Source organism: Lepidochelys olivacea (genome assembly GCF_965140295.1).
Source record: "Lepidochelys olivacea isolate rLepOli2 genome assembly, chromosome: 1".
Classification (NCBI taxonomy): Eukaryota; Metazoa; Chordata; order Testudines; family Cheloniidae; genus Lepidochelys; species Lepidochelys olivacea.
The window spans coordinates 325,500,031-325,520,038 of NC_140411.1; the positions used below are offsets into that span (position 1 = coordinate 325,500,031).

General features: G+C 42.5%; 1 long non-coding RNA gene across 2 annotated transcripts in view; it reads right to left on the minus strand.

Moving 5' to 3' along the window:
* Window positions 1-1,222: 1,222 nt before the first annotated feature.
* The window catches only part of LOC311514152, a 31,164-nt gene continuing 12,378 nt past the window's right edge, over window positions 1,223-20,008 (minus strand). Inside the window, exons 3-5 of one of the 2 annotated variants that reach the window (XR_014709836.1) lie at window positions 15,087-15,256; window positions 3,438-3,586; window positions 1,223-2,103 (exon numbers count right to left, since the gene is read on the minus strand). This is a non-coding gene — a long non-coding RNA (uncharacterized lncRNA). Of the gene's footprint in view, window positions 2,104-3,437; window positions 3,587-10,600; window positions 12,567-15,086; window positions 15,257-20,008 lie in introns of those variants that run through there. The other variant, XR_014709837.1, reaches the window with a different exon arrangement.

The window sequence follows — 20,008 nt, forward strand, 5'->3', positions numbered from 1 at the left end:
CCATAAGTGGCTACAAATGGGGCTGCAGAGCACAAGGGTACAGTGTGCAATGACCCATTGCAGTAACATCCAGAGGCATTGATGAGGATCACAGTTGTGCTAGTTGCTAGTGTGCAGAGAGGGAGACATGGTTCAGTAAAATGGAACGGCAGTTGCAGGCAACTGTATAAATAGCAGAAGAAGTGGTTAGTTCACAGTCTACCCTCTGCTTCCATCAACCACTGCAGAGTAGTTTCTCAGGGGCATTAAGGGAATACATCCTCAGTTCTCCATAAGACGTCATACCATGCCAACAGTCTCCAATGGCAGCAGGGTGGATAGGGATCAATTATTTAAGAAATAAACGTATTTTTTATTTAAATCAGACTTTTTATTCAAATTATAAATAAGTTTTTCTTTCAAAAAGATAAACCTTTTAAAATACATTTGAATTTATGGCAACTTAAGGCTTAAACTTATTATGATACATTTACAGTGATCTCCTTCCTCTGGGAGACCTTCCTTCCCAGTTTCTCTCCCTCAACAGTCTCTGACTGAGTCCTAATTAGCTTACTATTAGGCCCAGCTCCAGTAGGAGAACTGAGGGAAGCTGTGTAAAAACAGAGAACTGGTGAGAACTGTGTCTCAGCTCTGAGGAAGGATAACGGAAAGATTGCTGTATTCCAGCTCTGAGTAGAAAGCTGGGAGTTTCTTGCTTTAAAGGAAGATTCAGAGATTGTTTAGCGGAGAATCTCAATTCCAGGGGCAGGGACTAGAACCCTTGGTGATGAGATTTTGTTTCTTGCTTGGTAGATTATTTGTTGAATAAAGGGGTGTTCTCCCCTACGAAGCCTGTCAAGGTTCCTTCCCCACTCTGAACTCTAGGGTACACATGTGGAGACCTGCATGAAAGACCCCCTAAGCTTATTCTTACCAACTTAGGTTAAAAACTTCCTCAAGGTACAAACTTTGCCTTGTCCTTGAACCCTATGCTGCCACCACCAAGTGTGTTAAACAAAGAACAAGGAAAGAGCCCACTTGGAGACGTCTTCCCCCCAAGCCCTACACCCCCTTTCCTGGGGAAGGCTTGATAAAAATCCTCACCAATTTGCATAGGTGAACACAGACCCAAACCCTTGGATCTTAAGAACAAGGAAAAAGCAAACAGGATCTTAAAAGAAGAATTTTAATTAAAGAAAAAGTAAAACAATCGCCTCTGTAAACTCAGGATGGTAAATACCCTACAGGGTAATCAGATTCAAAACATAGAGAATCCCTCTAGGCAAAACCTTAAGTTACAAAAAGACACAAAAACAGGAATATACATTCCATTCAGCACACCTTATTTACCAGCCATTTAAACAAAAGGAAATCTAACATTTCTAGCTAGATTACTTACTAATCTAACAGAAGTTCTGAAAAGCATTCCTGACCTGGTCCCAGCAAAAGCATCACACACACAGACAGACAGACCCCCTTTTTTTTTTGCCCCCCTCCAGCTTTGAAAGTAACTAGTCTCCTCATTGGTCATTTTGGTCAGGTACCAGCGAGGTTATCCTAGCTTCTTAACCCTTTACAGGTGAAAGGGTTTTTCCTCTGGCCAGGAAGGATTTTACAGTTCTGGATACAGAAAGGTAGTTACCTTTCCCTTTATTGATAAGATTTCATTTCTTGCTTGGTAGATTATTTGCTGAATAAAGGGGTGTTCTCCCACACGAAGCCTGTCTTGAATTTATTGGTAGCCCCAGAGAGGCGGGATTAAGAGGAAGAATCAATGTCATGACAGCACAAGAGGCCAGTAGAAAAAGGGGATGCAAGTCCATTACAGCATCCAGTAATCAGCCAATCAATCACGCCAACCATAATCAATTTCAGGGCTGAAAGCAAACTATTCAAGCTGTACATGGTTTTTGCTGATGTTTAAAGGAAGTCAAGCCAATAAATTGGTGAAAGATGGTGGCTAAGCAATTGGAACAAGAATTTATTGAAGTGTTAAACCAACTTTTGATGGCAATCACCTCTCTGCAGATGCAGAGAGAATATTTTCTTCATTTGGACTAGTTCGTTTAAAGTTGAGAGCCCAGTTAGGAGTTGAAAAAGTTTGAAAGCTCATTATCTTCCATTCTGTGAATAAAAGCAAGGTGGGAGGTGTTTAATATTTGAAGGATATGATGCCCAAAAACAAATCAATGAATTGAACTGCTTTGTTAATACAATTAATACTACTTTTGATTTTTTCTTATTTATCCAACACAGTTAGGGCCATTTTATTTAATAAAAGAAATTAAATGCTGCTTTAACTGAATGCCAAGTTTCATCCAAATGCAGATTGACATAAATCATGAGTATTATTACATAATTAGTTTCCTAAAGTCATCATTTTCCAACAAAATGGAATTAAGCAGAATAAATGTAGAAATTAAGCAGAATAAATGTATATTAAGTGATATAATAAATGTTTATGGTTTATCCTTGTGACTAGTAAGAAGTATCAAACTAGTGTAAATTCTATATTTGGTTGTAAATAACCCTAAAAACATGTTGATTTGGTTGTAAATAACCATTAAAACATGTTGATTTGGTTATACAGGCAATAAGAATAAACCTGTCATTAGGAAAATAACTAAAAGTACAAATGAAAAACATGGAATCATAGAAATGTAGGACTGGAAGGGACCTCGAGAAGTCATCTAATCCAGACTCCTAGACTGAGGCAGGACCAAGTACACCTAGACCATCCCTCACAGGTGTTTGTCTAAACTGTTCTTAAAAAACCTCCAAGTACAGGGATTCCACAACTTCCCTGGGAAGCTATGACACAGAGGCCCATTTGTGGTTCACTACTTTTTGTCAGCAACTCCTGTTAGGCCTGACATACTCATAACATCTAACTCACTGTTGTCATAATCTGTATCTAAAAGGTGGCATGTAAGATATCATTGAAAAACTAATAACTCACTGATCATTAACATTCATGCCCAATGTATGCATAGGGTCTGTACACAGAGTTACGAATATGTGCTAGAATTACATTCTTAAAATGTGTTTGACAAGCAATCCATAAGCCCAGTCTGCCCTGGACAAAGGAGTGTGTATTTGTCTGTCTGTCCAGCCTGTTCATCAGGCAGAGACAATGAAGGCCTATTTACATATATGATAAACAAAGCCACCAAGTGGGGGAGAAGACAGCATTGCATCTATACCTCAGCAGGGGAGACAAACTTTATCTGGGCTATAAAGGCAAGGCCGCTGAACCTCAAATGATAAGTAATTGAATCAACTGACTGTATACAATATTACTGTATTATAAAAGTGTATCAGATAAGGTCTTTTCTGAAAGCTAACGATCCACTGGTGATTAATATTGTGAAATGTATGTCTTAACATATATGAGAAAATATGGATACTTAATAATATTATACTTTAAAGCCTGTGACCAATCACAGGGAGAAACAGACCTTTTCTTAGACAGAATGGAAGGCAGCTGTCTTCCTGTCTCCAATGAAATTAAGCAAGGTGTGACCAAAAACAGCAGAAGCTCCATTTACATACAAATCAGCAGGGCAATGGGAAGTCCACAGAAAGGGAAGAACAGCAGGAGGTCATCCTAAATTTGGGACAAAACAGTAAGTTTGGGAAGATATAAGGAGAAAGGAGAAACTATCTCAGCATCCATCACTGGACAGACACAAAGGGCCAGAGCTCTTGGAAGCTGAGAAAGATGGGTCCTTCAGCCAAGGGGGAATGGAAGATTGGTAAGGACCATCAACAAACACTATAGCTTGTTAAGTTAGGTTTTAGCCATTTAAAAGTGTATTCTTACTAGGGCTGTCAAGCGATTAAAAAAATTAATTGCGATTAATTGCACTGTTAAAGAATAATAGAATACCATTTATTTAAATATTTTTGGATGTTTTCTGCATTTTCAAATATATTGATTTCAATTACCACACAGAATACAAAGTGTACAGTGCTCACTTTATATTATTATTTTTATTACAAATATTTGCACAGTTAAAAAAAAAGAAATAGTATTTTTCAATTCACCTAATACAAATAATGTAGTGCAATCTCTTTATCATGAAAGTTGAACTTACAAATGTAGCATTATGTACAAAAATATAACTGCACTCAAAAATTAAACAATGTAAAATTTTAGAGCCTGCATGTCCACTGAGTCCTATTGCTTGTTCAGCTAATCGCTCAGACAAACAAGTTTGTTTACATTTGCAGGAGATAATGCTGCCCGTTTCTTGTTTACAATGTTACCTGAAAGTGACAACAGGTGTTTGCATGACACAGTTGTAGCCGTCATCACAAGGTATTTACGTGCCAGATGCTCTAAAGATTCATACATCCCTTCATGCTTCAACCACCCTTCCAGGGGACATATATCCATGTTGATGATGGGTTCTGCTCAATAACGATCCAAAGCAGTGCAGAGTGATGCATATTCATTTTCATCATCTGAGTCAGATGCCACCAGCAGAAGATTGATTTTTTTTTTTTTGGTGGTTCAGGTTCTGTAGTTCCCACATTGGAGTTTTGCTCTTTTAAGACTTCTGAAAGCATGCTCCACACCTCATCCCTCTCAGATTTTGGAGGGCACTTCAGATTCTTAAATCTTGGGTTAAGTGCTGTAGCTATCTTTAGAAATCTAACATTAGAACCTTCTTTGCGTTTTGTCAAATCTGAAGTGAAAATGTTCTTAAAACAAACAACATGTGTGGGGTCATCATCTGAGGCTGCTATAACATGAAATATATGGCAGAATGTGGGTAAAACAGAGCAGGAGTCATATAATTCTCCCCCAACGAGTTCAGTCACAAATTTAATTAACGCATTATTTTTTTCACGAGCATCAGCAGCATGGAAGCATGTCTTCTGTAATGGTGGTTGAAGCATGAAGGGGCAAACGAATGTTTAGCATATCTGGCACATAAATACCTTGCAATGCTGGCTACAAAAATGCCATGCGAACGCCTGTTTTATTTTAAGGTGACATTGTAAATAAGAAGTGGGCAGCATTATCTCCCTTAAATGTAAACAAACTTGTTTTGTCTTAGCGATTGGCTGAATAAGAAGTAGGACTGAGTGGACTTGTAACCGCTAAAGTTTGACATTGTTTTGTTTTTGAGTGCAATTATGTAACCAAAAAAATCTACATTTGTAAGTTGCACTTTCATGATAAAGAGATTGCACTACAGTACTTGTATGAGGTGAATTGAAAAGTATGATTTATTTTATCATTTTTACAGTACAAATATTTGTAATAAAAATAATAATATGAAGTGAGCACCATACAACTTTGTATTCTGTGTTGTAATTTAAATCAAAATACACCGGATCCTCGCTAGAACATGGGGTTCGGGATCCACGTTAATGTGGGGACCGCGTTATAGAGGGGGCCGCGTTGCCATGGATCCCAATTTAAATATTTAAATTTGGGCTCCATCGCCACAACCGCGCTATATGCGAATCTGCGCTCTAGCGATGTGCGCTCTAGCAAGGGTCCGCTGTATTTAAAAATGTAGAAAAAATCCAAAAAATTTAACAAATTTCAATTAGTATTCTATTGTTTAACAGTGTGATTAAAACAGCGATTAATCACAATTAATTTTTTGAGTTAATCACGTGAGTTAACCATGATTAATTGACAGCCCTACTTCTAATACAGAACTCTCCTTATGAGTTACTACGGCTATGCCTACACTATAGCTTATGTCAGCATAACTTATGTCGCTCAAGGATGTAACTAAATTGTCCGCTTAGAGCAGCTACATTAGAGAGCTTACAGCAGCGCAGCTACATCAGTGCATCTGCGCCACTGTAAACTCTCTAGTGTGGCCGTGTCCTAAGATTAAATTGCCTCAGCATAGGACTGATCATATAAAGAACTGACATAGGCACTCATTGCTTTAGTATTACTGAATGAATACATATCAACCACTAGGTGTCACTCAAATTTAAGGCAAAGACATGCAAAGACTATGATCATTCCATGAAGTATCATTCTCATAACAGTTGATTTTCACAGCATACACAGGAGGCTATGCAGAAAGCTTTTAGCCAAAACACCTTTTGATAATCCCTTTTTAAAACAGGCTCTGTAACGTGTCTTAAACAAATGAAAGCATCCCACCTGCCCAACCCCCCCCCCCCGAGCTGCCTTCACAAAAACATTAGCTGCAAAATATCTAGCACCTCACTTGCTAAATATGAAACCCAGAAAAATGTCTACTTTGGAAGCAGCACCTTACACAAAGACAATACGGAATACTACTATAGAATCAGAAAGTTAATGCCCCGTTGTCTGAACAACAGGTAATTCATGTATCAGAGCCTACACCAATTATTCTGAAGGGTCCACATGAAAGGTATGGATGTATAGTTGCAAATAGGTCATATTTGACATTTATTATGGGTGGGTCAAAATGGCTTACAAAAACATCTGCCAGATTTCACAAAATTATACCTGTGCAGGCTATTCATAAATTAATGCCACACCAATGCATATATGTCTGTCTTTAGCTAGCAATGGCCCAAAGATGTTTATTGTTCAGCAGCATCATGAACTTGTCACATGTATCACTTGATTCCCTGCCAACACTTATCTCGCATGCATGAATGTGCTGAAGTGGCTTGAGAAGCCCATGATGGTCATTCATCCAGTTTGATTATTAGCTGGATGACATACTGTCACAGCTGTGCACATAAGAAACCAAGGTTTATTCAATCCTGCCTGCATAGTCTGAGTAAGTGTGACAGCGTGGACTAGGCCCCGAGGCCCCGTGCTGGAGGCCTCAGGCTCCTGTCACACCTGTGTCCCCGGAAAGACGCTTAATCTTCCAAGCGGTCTAGCCGATGGAGACTCCTGTGACTGTGGGGCCTATTTCTGATCCTCTGTCCATTCACGCATCCAAGCAGAGTTCCTCTGGGCGGTGTCCACTGACTCCCTTGACACCTTTGAGGAGCAGTGGGTGCTGTCTGGGGTTCTCTGCTCGGTGTCCCCATCAGGCTCCCTTTGTTTGACCTGTTGCCCACGCTCCTGTTCCTGTTATTTTATTAGTTGTCCTCCGAAATCACTTGGCTTCCAGGTCCTGTGGATCCCCCCCTTAGGCTGGAACAAGCAGCCTAGAGAGAGACTGTGCAGGAAAGCAGCCAGTCAGGGGGGAGGCTGCAAGGTGCTAGCCAATCAGAGGGTTCCAGGCTAGTATAAAAGAGCTGCAGTGCAGACAAAGGTTAGTTCTTTGCTGGAGCTATAAGAGTGCAGATAGTGCTCCTTGCAAGCTAAAGGGCATTGCAGCTCAGTGCAGGCAGGGACTGGGGGAGCACGAAAGAACTCCTGCTGGCTGCTTGGCCTGAACATAGAATGGCCCTGAGGTAAGGGTGAAGAACTGAGTGAGGGCTGGGGCTGTGGGGAAGTAGCCCAGGGAACTGAAAGCAGTTTAGTTAAAGGGACATGGTGGTGTGTGGCTGATATTCTTAGGGTCCCTGAACTGTGATCCAGAGTAGTGGATAGACCTGTCTCCTCCCCCCAATAGGCCACTAGGGAAGTAACCTACAATTGGATAGTGATAAACCCCCAAAAGGGGATCTGAACTGTTAAGAGCCCCAGCTGGTAGACTAATACCCTGGAATGAGTCTGTTTGAATTGTGCTCTGAACAGAGCATGAGTGACTCGGCTGGAGGGGTGAATCACTAGAAACCACCAGAGGATCTGCCAGAAGGGATCACCGTAAACTGTGAGCAGTTCAGACACACCTAACCAAAAGGAGGCCCTAATGAGAAGTGGGTGTCACACAGTTACAATAAGCATAAGAAAGTAAGGTATATGTTGGCTTATGAGAAAAGCATTGCAGCAGATGCTTAGAGACCAGAATACTTGTGCCTGGGAATGTAAGCTTTTTTTAAAATATCAGATCTCTCCCATGAGAGCATGAAGCTTTGGGGTCAATGAAATCAACTTCATTCAAACCTTTTCAGTTTTTATACTGATGATAAATAGCTAAAGGCTGCTCCATCAATAGGTAAACAAAGCAGCTGCCACAGATTGGAGGGGTGGAGCAGCATATCTTCAAAATGGTGCTCCCTGTGCAGTTGGACCTCACAGGCACATGATGGTGGGAGGGGTTCACTCCAGTGGGCCTACCCCCACTATGTTCCTGGCTGTCCAGTATTCCAGGAATGCAGACATGTCAAGTGTCACCCACTGGGTGTCAGTCTCTCACATGCATTCCTAAGCTTATCTCACTCATTTTGAATAAAAATATATATAAAGATTTAAAATATCTTTACTCAGGCACTGCAAGAGACAACAATACATCCAGGGCTTGGGGCACAGGGCTCGGAGTTTGGAAAGCTGCTTTCCAAGCTTGTGTACTGTGGTAACCAGATTTCAGGCCCACATTCTACACACACACACGCACGCGGTGGCTACATGGGGTTTGTGTGTGTGAATACTTGACTGTCAAACATATGAGTTTGCCCAAAAAAAACAGTAGGACTTGATTGAAAGTTTGCAGGTTCTGCAAAATACAGTTCAAAATTTAAACCATGGTGGAAAAATTCGTGGCCCTTCATTATCCCAGTAACAGGCAAAACTTCTTTTAAATATATGCTGTGTTGCCAGGAGCCTTTCTGTGGCCATCAAGGAGGAAAAAGCTGTAACTCTCCCTCTGAAATGTGAAATACTCCACACAAATGGCAGAGTAGCTATGAATTCCTTTTGTACCTAGAGTGAATCCCCTCACTGAAAAATAATTAACAGTAATCAATTAAACATATTCAACTTTATTATTATTAACCCTATTCAGGGCACTTGGGTTCCCCAGCAGTAATTTGTTTGCCTTTTTTGGGGCGTGGGGGGTTCGTATAGTTACTTATAGCTAGTACTCTGTTTGTAATGTTTTTTCAGAAAGCTTTGATTTTTTTTATGAATGTTTTTATTGGGCCCAAGATTTTCTGTACAGTTTTCAATGTATCCTGATGAGGGTTAAATATTTAATTTAGCTGATGCCTTTATCCAAGGAAACAGGATTATTAAAATACAGTATATTACATATACAAAGTTACACAGACACAAATTTGCAATCCTTCTATCACATAAAGAAAATCCACTCACTATTTGTATCATTGTTAACATTAATACTTGTGAAAATCTGGTTATACTGTTTGAATGTCTTTTAATTGTCTTAATTTTTATATTCAACTTTGATAAGTCACTTTTTGGTTTTATTTATTACACCTTGTTTATGTACAAAATATGACCAAACGCACCCCCCTCCCGGTGACACGTGCAAAAGTGAAAGTTACAACTCTGTAGCACAGCACTATATTCCTCTTGCGAGTGCAAACCACCTGAGCCCCCTGTTTAAAGATATCTCCAGACTGTGCAACAGGATCATGTATCTGCAAGAACCAAGTCAACCTGTCTGCTGAATGGTGCCACTGCTCCTTATTTCCAAGATCATAGTGTGAGGCAACTGAAGATCGAAGCCTTTTCTCCTTCTGTTGATGGCTCTATTGACTTGGGCTTAGAAAAAATGAATCCACTGATGGTGAGGCTTTTTGATATGCAGAAAGATCTTCTGACAGTGACCCCCCCCCCCCCCGCCTGGAAGAACTCGCAGCAGTTATGCTGAGGATCTGCAACAATATGTTGCAAGGCCAGCCAGGGCAGATATGGCAAAACAATGCTAAACAAAGCAACTCTATGTGGTTTAACAGATGGTACAAAGAAAAAGGTAGCTGGTATACCGGATTGGCTGGCTATATGGATACTTAGGGCAGCTTGCTATTGAATAAATATGCTGAAAAAAAAATGTATAAAAGTCTGTGTAACTTCCTGCTCTGTGTGCAGGATTTGAGATTAATGTCTCCCTGTACCACTTGAAGCTTCAAATAAACTTTTCTGCTTCTCCACCCCGTTGTGATTATTGGGCAACGCATACCGGGCAACGAACCCTGCTATTGCTTGCCTCGGGCACTCTGTGCCGGCAACAGCTTCTATATCTCCCCTCTCCCACTGCTCCCTGGCTCTGCTGTGTTGCATATTTCCCCCAACTGCTGCAGGGCTGGCTTATCTGCCACCTTGTATGGGTGTGGAGCTGCTGTTGTGAGCAGGATGCCAGCTAGGTGCTGCTGCTGGGCTTGCTTCAGTTTCCCTCTGGTCCAGGTCCCCTGCTTCTGCTCCCTTGCTGGCCAGTTGCCCTCCTTGCTTGCTTGCTGCTGCCCTCTAGGGGTTGCTCCCTAGAGGGGGAGTGAGGGACCCTGACCCTGCTGTTCCTGATACCACCTGAGGGCCATCTTTCTCCCCAACCCCCACCACCACTGTTGCCCCCTCCACCACTCCTACCTACCATCTGCCGCCACTCCTGGACTCAGCTGCTTGCCATGCCATCAGCTGGGACTGTTACAACAGCCAGCGTAAGACTGAGTGTGCAAGCGCATGTGGGTCCACGTGCCTTCCCTTTGGATTTTTCCCCTGCCTTCCTCTGTCTCCCCCATTCAGTTAGGGTCTCACACATTCCCTGACCATCTTCTTGTTGCTATGTTGTACCAATAAAATAAAAACCAGTAGGATCTTATTAAAGGGAAAAAGGCAAAATACCACATTTATTGTGAATACAGAAAGAATCATAGTAAGCAGTTAGTTATAGCTATAACATTCCATTCAATCTCATATTTATTCACACATTCATTCATACAAACACACACACACACACACACACATATACACACCCACACACACAGGTTCTGCAAGGTTGTTATCATAGTTACCAGCCTTAGAGTTGCTCATGCCAAGCCACTGGCCAGGTGGCCTGGACATGAGGAGGGAGCAGGGCCTTGTCAGATGCTCATCTGATGCTCCTGGAAGTTGGTTTGCAGAATCAGACCCCAAAGTTCTCACTTTTTAGAGTCTATTTTTATAGGAATTTCTTCCTATGCCAGTCTATGGGAATTGCTTCATCATGCTGTTGCTGAATCAATCAGCAGATAGCACATTCCTGACGGCTCCAAGATGTTATCTTGTTCTTTGGTTCTCCCATTCTTGAGGCTGTTGGGTGGATTCCAGTCTGCCCTCCGGGGGGTCCTCTGGTTATTTCCACTTGACTCCTTCTTCAGCCGATGGACACTGGATTCTTAGGCTGGCACCTCCCTGATCATTCAGTTATTATCTACACCAAGCATCCATCCACATACATCCTCTATCTCTATTTTAATCACAATTGTTAATACAACAAAAGGGCGGGGAGTCTCTGGGTGCTGTTTCTGTTGTTCGAGTATTGCTTTGAGTCTCTCTCTGTGTGAATTGCTTTGAGAACAGACTCTGTCTTAGAATGTACTAACACAGCTAGCAGCTTGCAAGTTTCACACATAGAGGGAGAGAAACAGTACCAAAACCCAAGAGACCTCTTAATTAGTAATACCCTGGAATTTAAACTCTGGGGAATCAAACTCATTTGTGATTTTAATACAGAACTTCTTTAATATGATCCAACAGCTAACATACCTGTAGAAACCCTTCTTATTACCCTTCACATCCCTTGCTAGCTGCAACTCCAATTGTGCCTTGGCCTTCCTGATTACACCCCTGAATGCTCAAGTAATATTTTTATACTCCTCCCTCGTCTGATCAGCCTCACTTCAAAAAGAGGCATAGGTAAAATTGAAAATTTCCAGATTGGTACAATGAAAATTTAAAGATTAAGATTAGTGTGAGGGAGATATGTAAAATAATGCATATGACAATTGTTAACTTGATGAGCCTGTGAGCCATGTCCCATAATATAAAAGTGATGGAGCACTTGATGGGATAGAAAGGAAATTACCTCCATTACAGTCTATGTAATCATCCAGTGGCATTCCCCAGTAGAAATAATTGCGGCAAACCAGATTTTTTGCAAGAAGGCATATTTTATCTTAAAGACTATCATTGCTGCTATGTTAGCTAGATGAAGAATCTACCAGCAGTGTTACTTGAAAACCAATTCTTATTTCATTCTTCTTTTCAAATACTGGGTGAAAAATGGACTATTTTCACTATTGTCTTAAGTATCAGTTATGGATAACTGCAAGAGGCAGGGTAACAGACTATAAGGATAGTGGGTGCTCTGTCACTGAAATGTTCCAATTCTCATGTTGTAAAGAGTCATTTTCATTAAGTTACTATTACTGGAACACAATAGGCTGCATAAACTGTCCAACTTTCCTTGGCCAGAGGGAGGGTTACAGTGATGTGGATCTTTGGGAGCACTATAAGGAGGTTAAATGAGATCCCAGAGGACACTTTCTACAAGAAAATATAGTACCATCAGTTGTTTCTCAGGTGCTCCACATCAGTTCCTTCTAGGATTTCATATTTGAGGTGCTATCTTCCATGCCATAATAACTCTAAAAAGAAGGCTTTGATACTATGCATGCACAGGTGTCATTGTTGCCTTGTGCTTCTCTTGTCTGTTTTATTTCTCTCTTGGCTTGTACTTAGACTGTAAGTTTTTCAGGGTAGAGGGTATCTTTTTGTTCTGTATTTGTACAGCGTCATGTCTACATGACTGGGGCCTCAGGAGCTACAACAAACCAACCTGAAACCAAAAAGCTCAAATTATGACCCTCCAGAGGAAGGTGGAAAAAGGAGTCAAACCTAAGAACAAGAGAGGAACAAGTTAACCCTATGTTAGTGTAAGCAGTGTCAGGATGAGCTCCACCCTGACATCTGGTGGTGAGGTGTGGCAAGTTGTGAAAAAACTTCAGGGGCCGATCTCATTTGCATAGGCACACCCACCCCGCCTAGAATGAGGCCATAGCTGCCCAAATGGTCACTTTGGCTGCTGTGGGATCCCCAGTGTCTCTGTTATTGGGGCAGGAAGAATAAATTATTACCCTGATTATGGGAACTGTGCTTGGAACTGTACTTGGCCTTTTGTTATGATGGAGGGACTCACCATCAACTAAGGAGCACTCGCTAGGCAAGGGTCATGGGTTCCAAAACTCTGTGACTTGAGAGAGGCTGGGGACAGGTATTAATACTTGGTGGCATAGGCTCCTTGGTGAGGGCCTTACATGCTAATTGCACTTCCTCCTCTCTCCACTATGGAATATCAGAGCTAATTTTGATTTCATTAGAAGTCTAGTTACAGGCTGCTGAGCTCACTTTGGGCTAACAGTGCACCAGCATTGAGGCTCCCCTACTACAAGCTGAATTCACCAAAGAGCTGAACTGACTAAGAGCTGAAATCACTGAGCGTTGTGTTAAGTAGTGGAGGAGCCTGAAGATATAATGTGGAGCAGTTTGCGGGATGGCTGGAGTGCCTTGTGGACAGGCTGGTGGAGCAGTTCGTGGGACGGCGGGAGCTGCTGGTGGGCTGCAGAGCGGAGCTGAGCGAAGGAGTTCATGGGGTGGCTGGCGGAGTGGAGCGAAGGCCTATGGAGCGGTCAGCTTCAGATCATGTAAGGTGCCTCTTACCCTTGTCCCATCTCCACCCAGGTTGGGAGGTAAAGCTCCACAGATAAACTTTCGAACTCTGGGGCTGCCCTGACCAGGGACAGAGACTTTTGGGTCATGGGACTTTTGGCACGTTGGGTGATTTGGGGTTGCTGGACTCAAGAACCAAAGGGAAAGGGACATGCCCCAATTTGCTTGGGGTGGGTTTTTTGCTCATGGGTTGTGTTATGAATCCTGTTGGTGGTGTTTCCCCAACATAATGCCACATTGTTTCTCTCTGTTATTAAAAGGCTTTTTGCTACACTGAGACTATGTGCTTGTGAGAGGGGAAGTATTGCCTCTTGGAGGTGCCCAGCGGGGGTGGTATATATTTGTCCCAGGTCACTGGGTGGGGGCTCGAGGCGGTTTGCATTGTGTTATTGGAACGGATCCCCTAGATATTGAACCCGGCCCTTGTTGCTGCTAACTCTGACGGGCAAAAGGGTTACATTAGGTATAAATAAGTAAGGAATGTGGGTACTGTTTAATGCGTTCAATTAGCTGTCTCAAGTGTATTTATGAGGAAATGTTATGTGAATCACTGTTTTAATGAAATCCAGCATGGAGTATATGAACTGTGACCCTCAGACTCCATCTTTGTAAGCTGACTTGTTTACAGTTAAGACACGGGATTCCCTTGGCTCAAACTGGACAGAATCAGCTTTTCCCACTAGAGCCAGCCCCCACCATTCCATTCCCTCAGAACTTTTCCTGCCATAGAGACTATTGTGACAAAGCTCTGTCCTTGCCTCCGTGGGTCCCGCATTTCCTGGCAGATTTCGCTAGCCTCAGAGGCTCACTGTGACCCTCCACATAACCCTTCTCTCTCTAGAGACAAGGGTCACAGTCTACTGATCCATTTTCATCATAAACCAGTGAGGGAGGTGAGGTTATCTTTCCTTGCACAGTTTCTGTTGTCTCCCAGGCTCAGTGATTAATCAAGAGGCAAAGGTGGGTGAGGGAGCCCGGGCCCACCCTCTACTCCAGGCTCCAGCCCAAGGACCCTAATAGTATCAGCTATGGTAGCTGACCTTTTAGAAACATGACGTACAATTCTCTGGGCTACTTCCCCCACAGCAGCCCTCATTTCCTCAAGATCCACTTCACCCTTACCTCAGGGCCTCCTTCCTTGTGCCTGATATGGTGTGTACTACTCAGCCTCTCCACCAGCACAACTTCCTCCCACAGCTCCTGACATGCACACCCATCTGACTAACTGCGAGGCTTTTAACTAGTTTCAGCCAGCCCCTGATTGGCTTCAGGTGTCCCAATCAACCTAGCATTCTCCCTGCCTTCTTGGAAAGTTCTTAATTGGCCCCAAATGTCTTAACTGACCTGGAGCAGCTGCCATTTCACTTAACCTGGTACCAGGGATTTGTTTAGCCTGGAGCTAATATATCTATCTCCCACTACTTTTCCATAGTCATCTGGCCTTGCCCCGTCACACTATATAAGATCTTGCTCAGCACCTTCGCAGTGCTTTCCATTCCAGCAGCAGCGCGTGTATGGTCAGGTCTTCCCAACGCTCCAGAGCCAGTGAGAAAAACACCATCCATCCCATAGCGAGACGAGGAAGGAGAGGCCTAACATTGACATCCCCACCACAGCAAATCCACCTTACCTGTGAAGGGTCTTGCTGTTTTCCTGGTGATCAGCATCCCTGAGGGTCTCCCCACCTGCAACAAAGCCCATCAGTTGTCGGGACTCCTCAGTGGTCCTCCTCGAAGGCTCCCAATCAGCCAGAGAGTAGAAGGTCCTGGGCCTCGCATCCGTATATTGTGTCCACTGCACCTAGAAATAGTAGGGAAAGGTTTCTGTATTGGGGTTATCTGTTGTATTCTCAAAAACCAAGAGAAGTTTTGTGGGTCTGAGCTTCAAGCTCCTAAACCAGTCACTGATTCATTGTTTGTTTCTCCCCCTATTTTACCCAGTTTCTGTACCTTTACCCTTAATAGACTTACCTTTGTTGGACCATGTTACTTTGTCTTCTCTTAGTTTTCACTGCACCACACAGGGAGGGAGGGACACACCTATTGTCAGCTAATCTAACTGGTGACAGACACGGAAGAGAGTCGAGTCTGCTCTTCTGAGAAAAGGGGCTTTCCGTTTCTATTTCCCCTTCCTCTACCATTTCTAGAGTTTTCCCTTTGAAGCGTTACCTTATTCCCCTTGAGGTAACACCTAAGTAAAAAAAAATATATATATAATATATGCATGCTTTTTTGTGTGTATGCAGGGCTGAAATCTGAAGACAGGTACAAAAGGGGTCTGCTTATATGTATGACACCCTTACCTTTTAATGCACCAAAACTGCAATGAGATCATTAAATTAAAAAGCCTATGCAAAGATTTCAAGAGGATGTTGAACACATTGGCCTCAAAAACAAATTGCCTAAATAAAAGGCATGGTATAACAAGATACTTTTGTATATGATTTTTGGAAAAAAACCTTTAAGGTCTTATGGTAATGATGCTTCTCAGCTATTAGCTGTGAATAAACTTAAAGCTGAACAGTGGGATAATTCACCCTCTACCCTTAAAAGGTAGAACACATTGAAACCTGGCCTGCCTATAGAACAAAAACACAGGAAAGTATGTGGGTAATTCCTCTTTTTTTGCCTGTAATCAGCAATGGTATTTGTAAAAGAAAGGGATATTTTAAGCAATAATCTGCCACTCCAAAAGGGGTAGAAACATGTTTCTTTTGTCTTTCAGAAAATCTGGAAAAGCTGATACCAGCTGAAGAGCAACCCAGAATACATGAATCTACTGTCTTGACAAAAATTGTGTATTGTGTTTTGTCTTGTTGCTAGCATTGTTGTGTATTGTGATACCAAAAAAACCCTACTGCATTAGGCAGAAAAGGATTAATAAGCATGTTAACTGTATTTACAGAAACCAATGTTGCAGAAGGGTGGAGGTCAAGGAATGCCAGTCTGCTAACAGGGAAACATCCTCAGGTAGCACACTCCATATTAGGAGGGATTGGTTTTGGAGCAGGGATTAGGAATACTGTAGACCTGGAGGTAATTAAGAATAAGTTAAGTTCCTTATCACAACTGCAAGATAGTCTCATTCACAAGCAGGTAGATATTACCGTGGACTTGGTACAAATTGGTCTGGAAAACCTAAAAGCAATATGGAATATGTGGTGATGGTTAAACACCACCACCTGGCTGCTGTATAAACAACAAATAAAATTAGGGAATAAAACTGCCTTGGCCATAGGATGTACTGAGATGCAAATTCTTAGTTTAACATCACTTGAACACAAAATGTTTTGGGTAATATCTGGAAATGTTAGGGTATTAACGCATCTTTTAAAAAAACGGAAGAGGTCCTTGTTCAACACCTACAAATATGAATGGATGCAATATTTTTCCAGCATGGTTAAGCCTGATTTGCTATTAGGTGAAATGTATTGTTAAAATTGCTCACAGACAGTCTGTGGAGACAGAAATATGGAAAGTGAGCCTGCTCCCAAAATTGACCCTGAGATCCTTTTGGCTACCCTGGGTTATGGGTCAGTGGACTGGGATAGAGGAGAAATTATTGGATACTGAGGGTGTACGGAGTGGAGCCATCAAAATGGGTGTGCTTGTCCCTACCTGTCACCACAGAACCATGTAGTAGGGATACATCATTGGGAACGTGTGTGGGACGAACTAGAAAATGTTACTTGTGTTTTGTACAATGGACTATGTTACATCCCGGGAAACTGTATTTTGGGAAGATGAAAGTATCAGCTAACCCCCAGTGGATGAATGTAGATGTAATGCCAGCGTATTATATACTAGTAATCACACATACTATTTACGTGTGTGTGTGTGTGTGTGTGTGTGTAATTTCTGTTACCCTTGGTCTGGATTGGCACAATTTAACTGATCACTTGTGAGAAACAAAGGTGACTCAATTTTTACAACAGACACAGAGGGACATAGGGAGGCATGTTGTCATAAATATAAAGGGAAGGCTAACCATCTTTAAATCCCTCCTGGCCAGAGGAAAAACCCTTTCACTTGTAATGGGTTACGAAGCTAAAGATAACCTCGCTGGCACCTGACCAAAATGACCAATGAGGAGACAAGATACTTTCAAAGCTGGAGGGGGTGGGGAAACAAAGGGTTCTCTCTGTCTGTCTGTGTGTCTTTTGCCGGGACCAGAGCAGGAACGCAGGTCAGAACTCCTGTAAAGGGTTAATAAGCAATCTAGTTATATATGCGTTAGATTCTGTTTTGTTTAAATTGCTGATAAAATAAGTTGTGCTGAATGGAATATATATTCCGGTTTTTGTGTCTTTTTGCAACTTAAGGTTTTGCCTAGAGGGATTCTCTGTTTTTAATCTGATTACCCTTAAGGTATTTATCATCCTGATTTTACAGAGGTGATTCTTTTACTTTTTCTTCAATTAAAATTCTTCTTTTAAGAACCTGATTGCTTTTTCCTTGTTCTTAAGATCCAAGAGTTTGGGTCTGTGTTCACCTATGCAAATTGGTGAGGATTTTTATCAAGCCTTCCCCAGGAAAGGGGGTGTAGGGCTTGGGGGGATTTTGGGGGGAAAGATGTTTCCAAGTTGGCTCTTTCCCGGTTATGTTTTGTTAGACACTTGGTGGTGGCAACAATAAAGTCCAGGGACAAAAGGTAAAATAGACCAAAGATGAGAGTCCCTATCTTAAGCAATGACCTAAGACACCACCTGGAAAGTCTCACTCTTTGGGGCTGTAAATCTTACTTTTAAGGACAGTCAACCCTTGGTATTTCTACATGTCGGTCCTAGGATATTGGAGAGACAAGGTGGGTGAGATAGTATCTTTTATTGGACCGACTTCTGTTAGTGAGAGAGACATTACCTCACCCACCTTGTCTCTTCAGAATTTGTATAAGTATGTTCTTCATTGTAAAGAAAATCCTCCAGGGAATCCGCTCCCTTTTCAGTCCCAACAACTAAGTTCTGTAAATTTTTAGTCTTTTATACAGTAGGTCATGAAGAAGTGGCTGTTGGTTTGCCTCTCTCACACACTACTTTCTGGGTGATATTCTCAGAGGCAGACTCAACTCTGTCTTTCTCCACCAGCAACTTCTTCTCCTGGGCTTGTGTCATGATTGTTTCCTGAAGAGCATTGTAGTGTGATACAGAAAATATGAAGTTGAATAATCATATTAGACATTCACATATAGGCCAGAATCTTGGCGTAACTTGCCTTAAGTTCTGCCAAACAACAGATGTTGCTTCTGTGTTTTACACAGAGGAGAAGTAGGTTGTGTAACTCTAACTAGGTAGGCTTAACCACAGACTCTTGCTAAGTTGTGAAGAAACTTCCCCTTTTACATTTTTCTTCTATTCTGTACACTTATAGATTTGTAATACAGCTATAGCAGAACATGCTACACTGTTTGGTATAGTATCATAAGGTATAACATTATTAGACAAAAATCTGAAGGTATCAATTAAGATTTAATAAACTATCAGAAAACTAAAATTCTGTAAAGACATTCTGTAGCAGACCCCTTCAGTTTGAGGAAGCTTCATTATCTGACCACAAAACATTGCAAGTAGTTCAGATCATGCTTTCTATTTTGTGTAGAAGTAGAGCAATATAAAATATATAACTGATCTTTAACGAAGATAAACAAGTTATTTGTATTAAAGAAGCTGATATATTCAGGTGGTAGGTTGAGAAACCAATGTGTAAATCTTTAAGGTGAACAAAATATTAAGGCCTACATGACCATAATGCCTGATCAACTGTATAATGGGCTGTCACACAGAAAGAGTTCTCCTTTGCATGTCTGTGCATATATACCTTCTACTGTAGGTGTATGTTAGGGTTGCCAGGCATCTGGTTTTCAACCAGCACACCTAGTCAAAAAGGGACCCTGGTGGCTCCGACCAGCATTGCTGACCAGGCCGTTAAGTCTGGTTGGCAAAACAGCGGGGCTAAGGCACACTCTCTGGTTCCGTGCAGCTCCTGCCTGCCCTGGCACTGCGCAGAGCTGCCTGGCTGTAACTCTGCCTAGGGGCTGGACATGGCGGCTGCTTCTGGGAGCAAAACGGAGCCAGAACAGCCCCACTGCGGGAGCTGCCTCAGGTAAGTGCTGCCCAGCTGGAGCCCTGAACCCCCTGCCCCAGGTCGGAACCCCTCCCGCACCCAAACTCCCTCCAAGAGCCCACACCCCCCTTTCGTGCCCCAATCCCCTGCTCCATGTCAGAATCCCCTCCCACACCAAACTCCTTCCCAGAGCCTACACCACATGCCCCAGCCCTGAGCCCCCTCCTGCATCTGAAGCCCCTCATTTCCAGCCCCCCACCCCCGAGGCTACAGCTGCAGCTCACACCCCCTACTGCACCCCAATCCAATGCCCCAGCCCTGAGCCCACTCCTACACTCTGAACCCCTCAGTTCCAGCCTGGAGCCCACTCCTGCACTCCAACCTCATCCCTGGCCCCACAGCAATCCAGAATGCCGATGGCAATGGAAAAAGTCATGTACTTGGGTATACAATTAGGCATGCATAGAAGGAGACCTGATATACAGCAGATTGA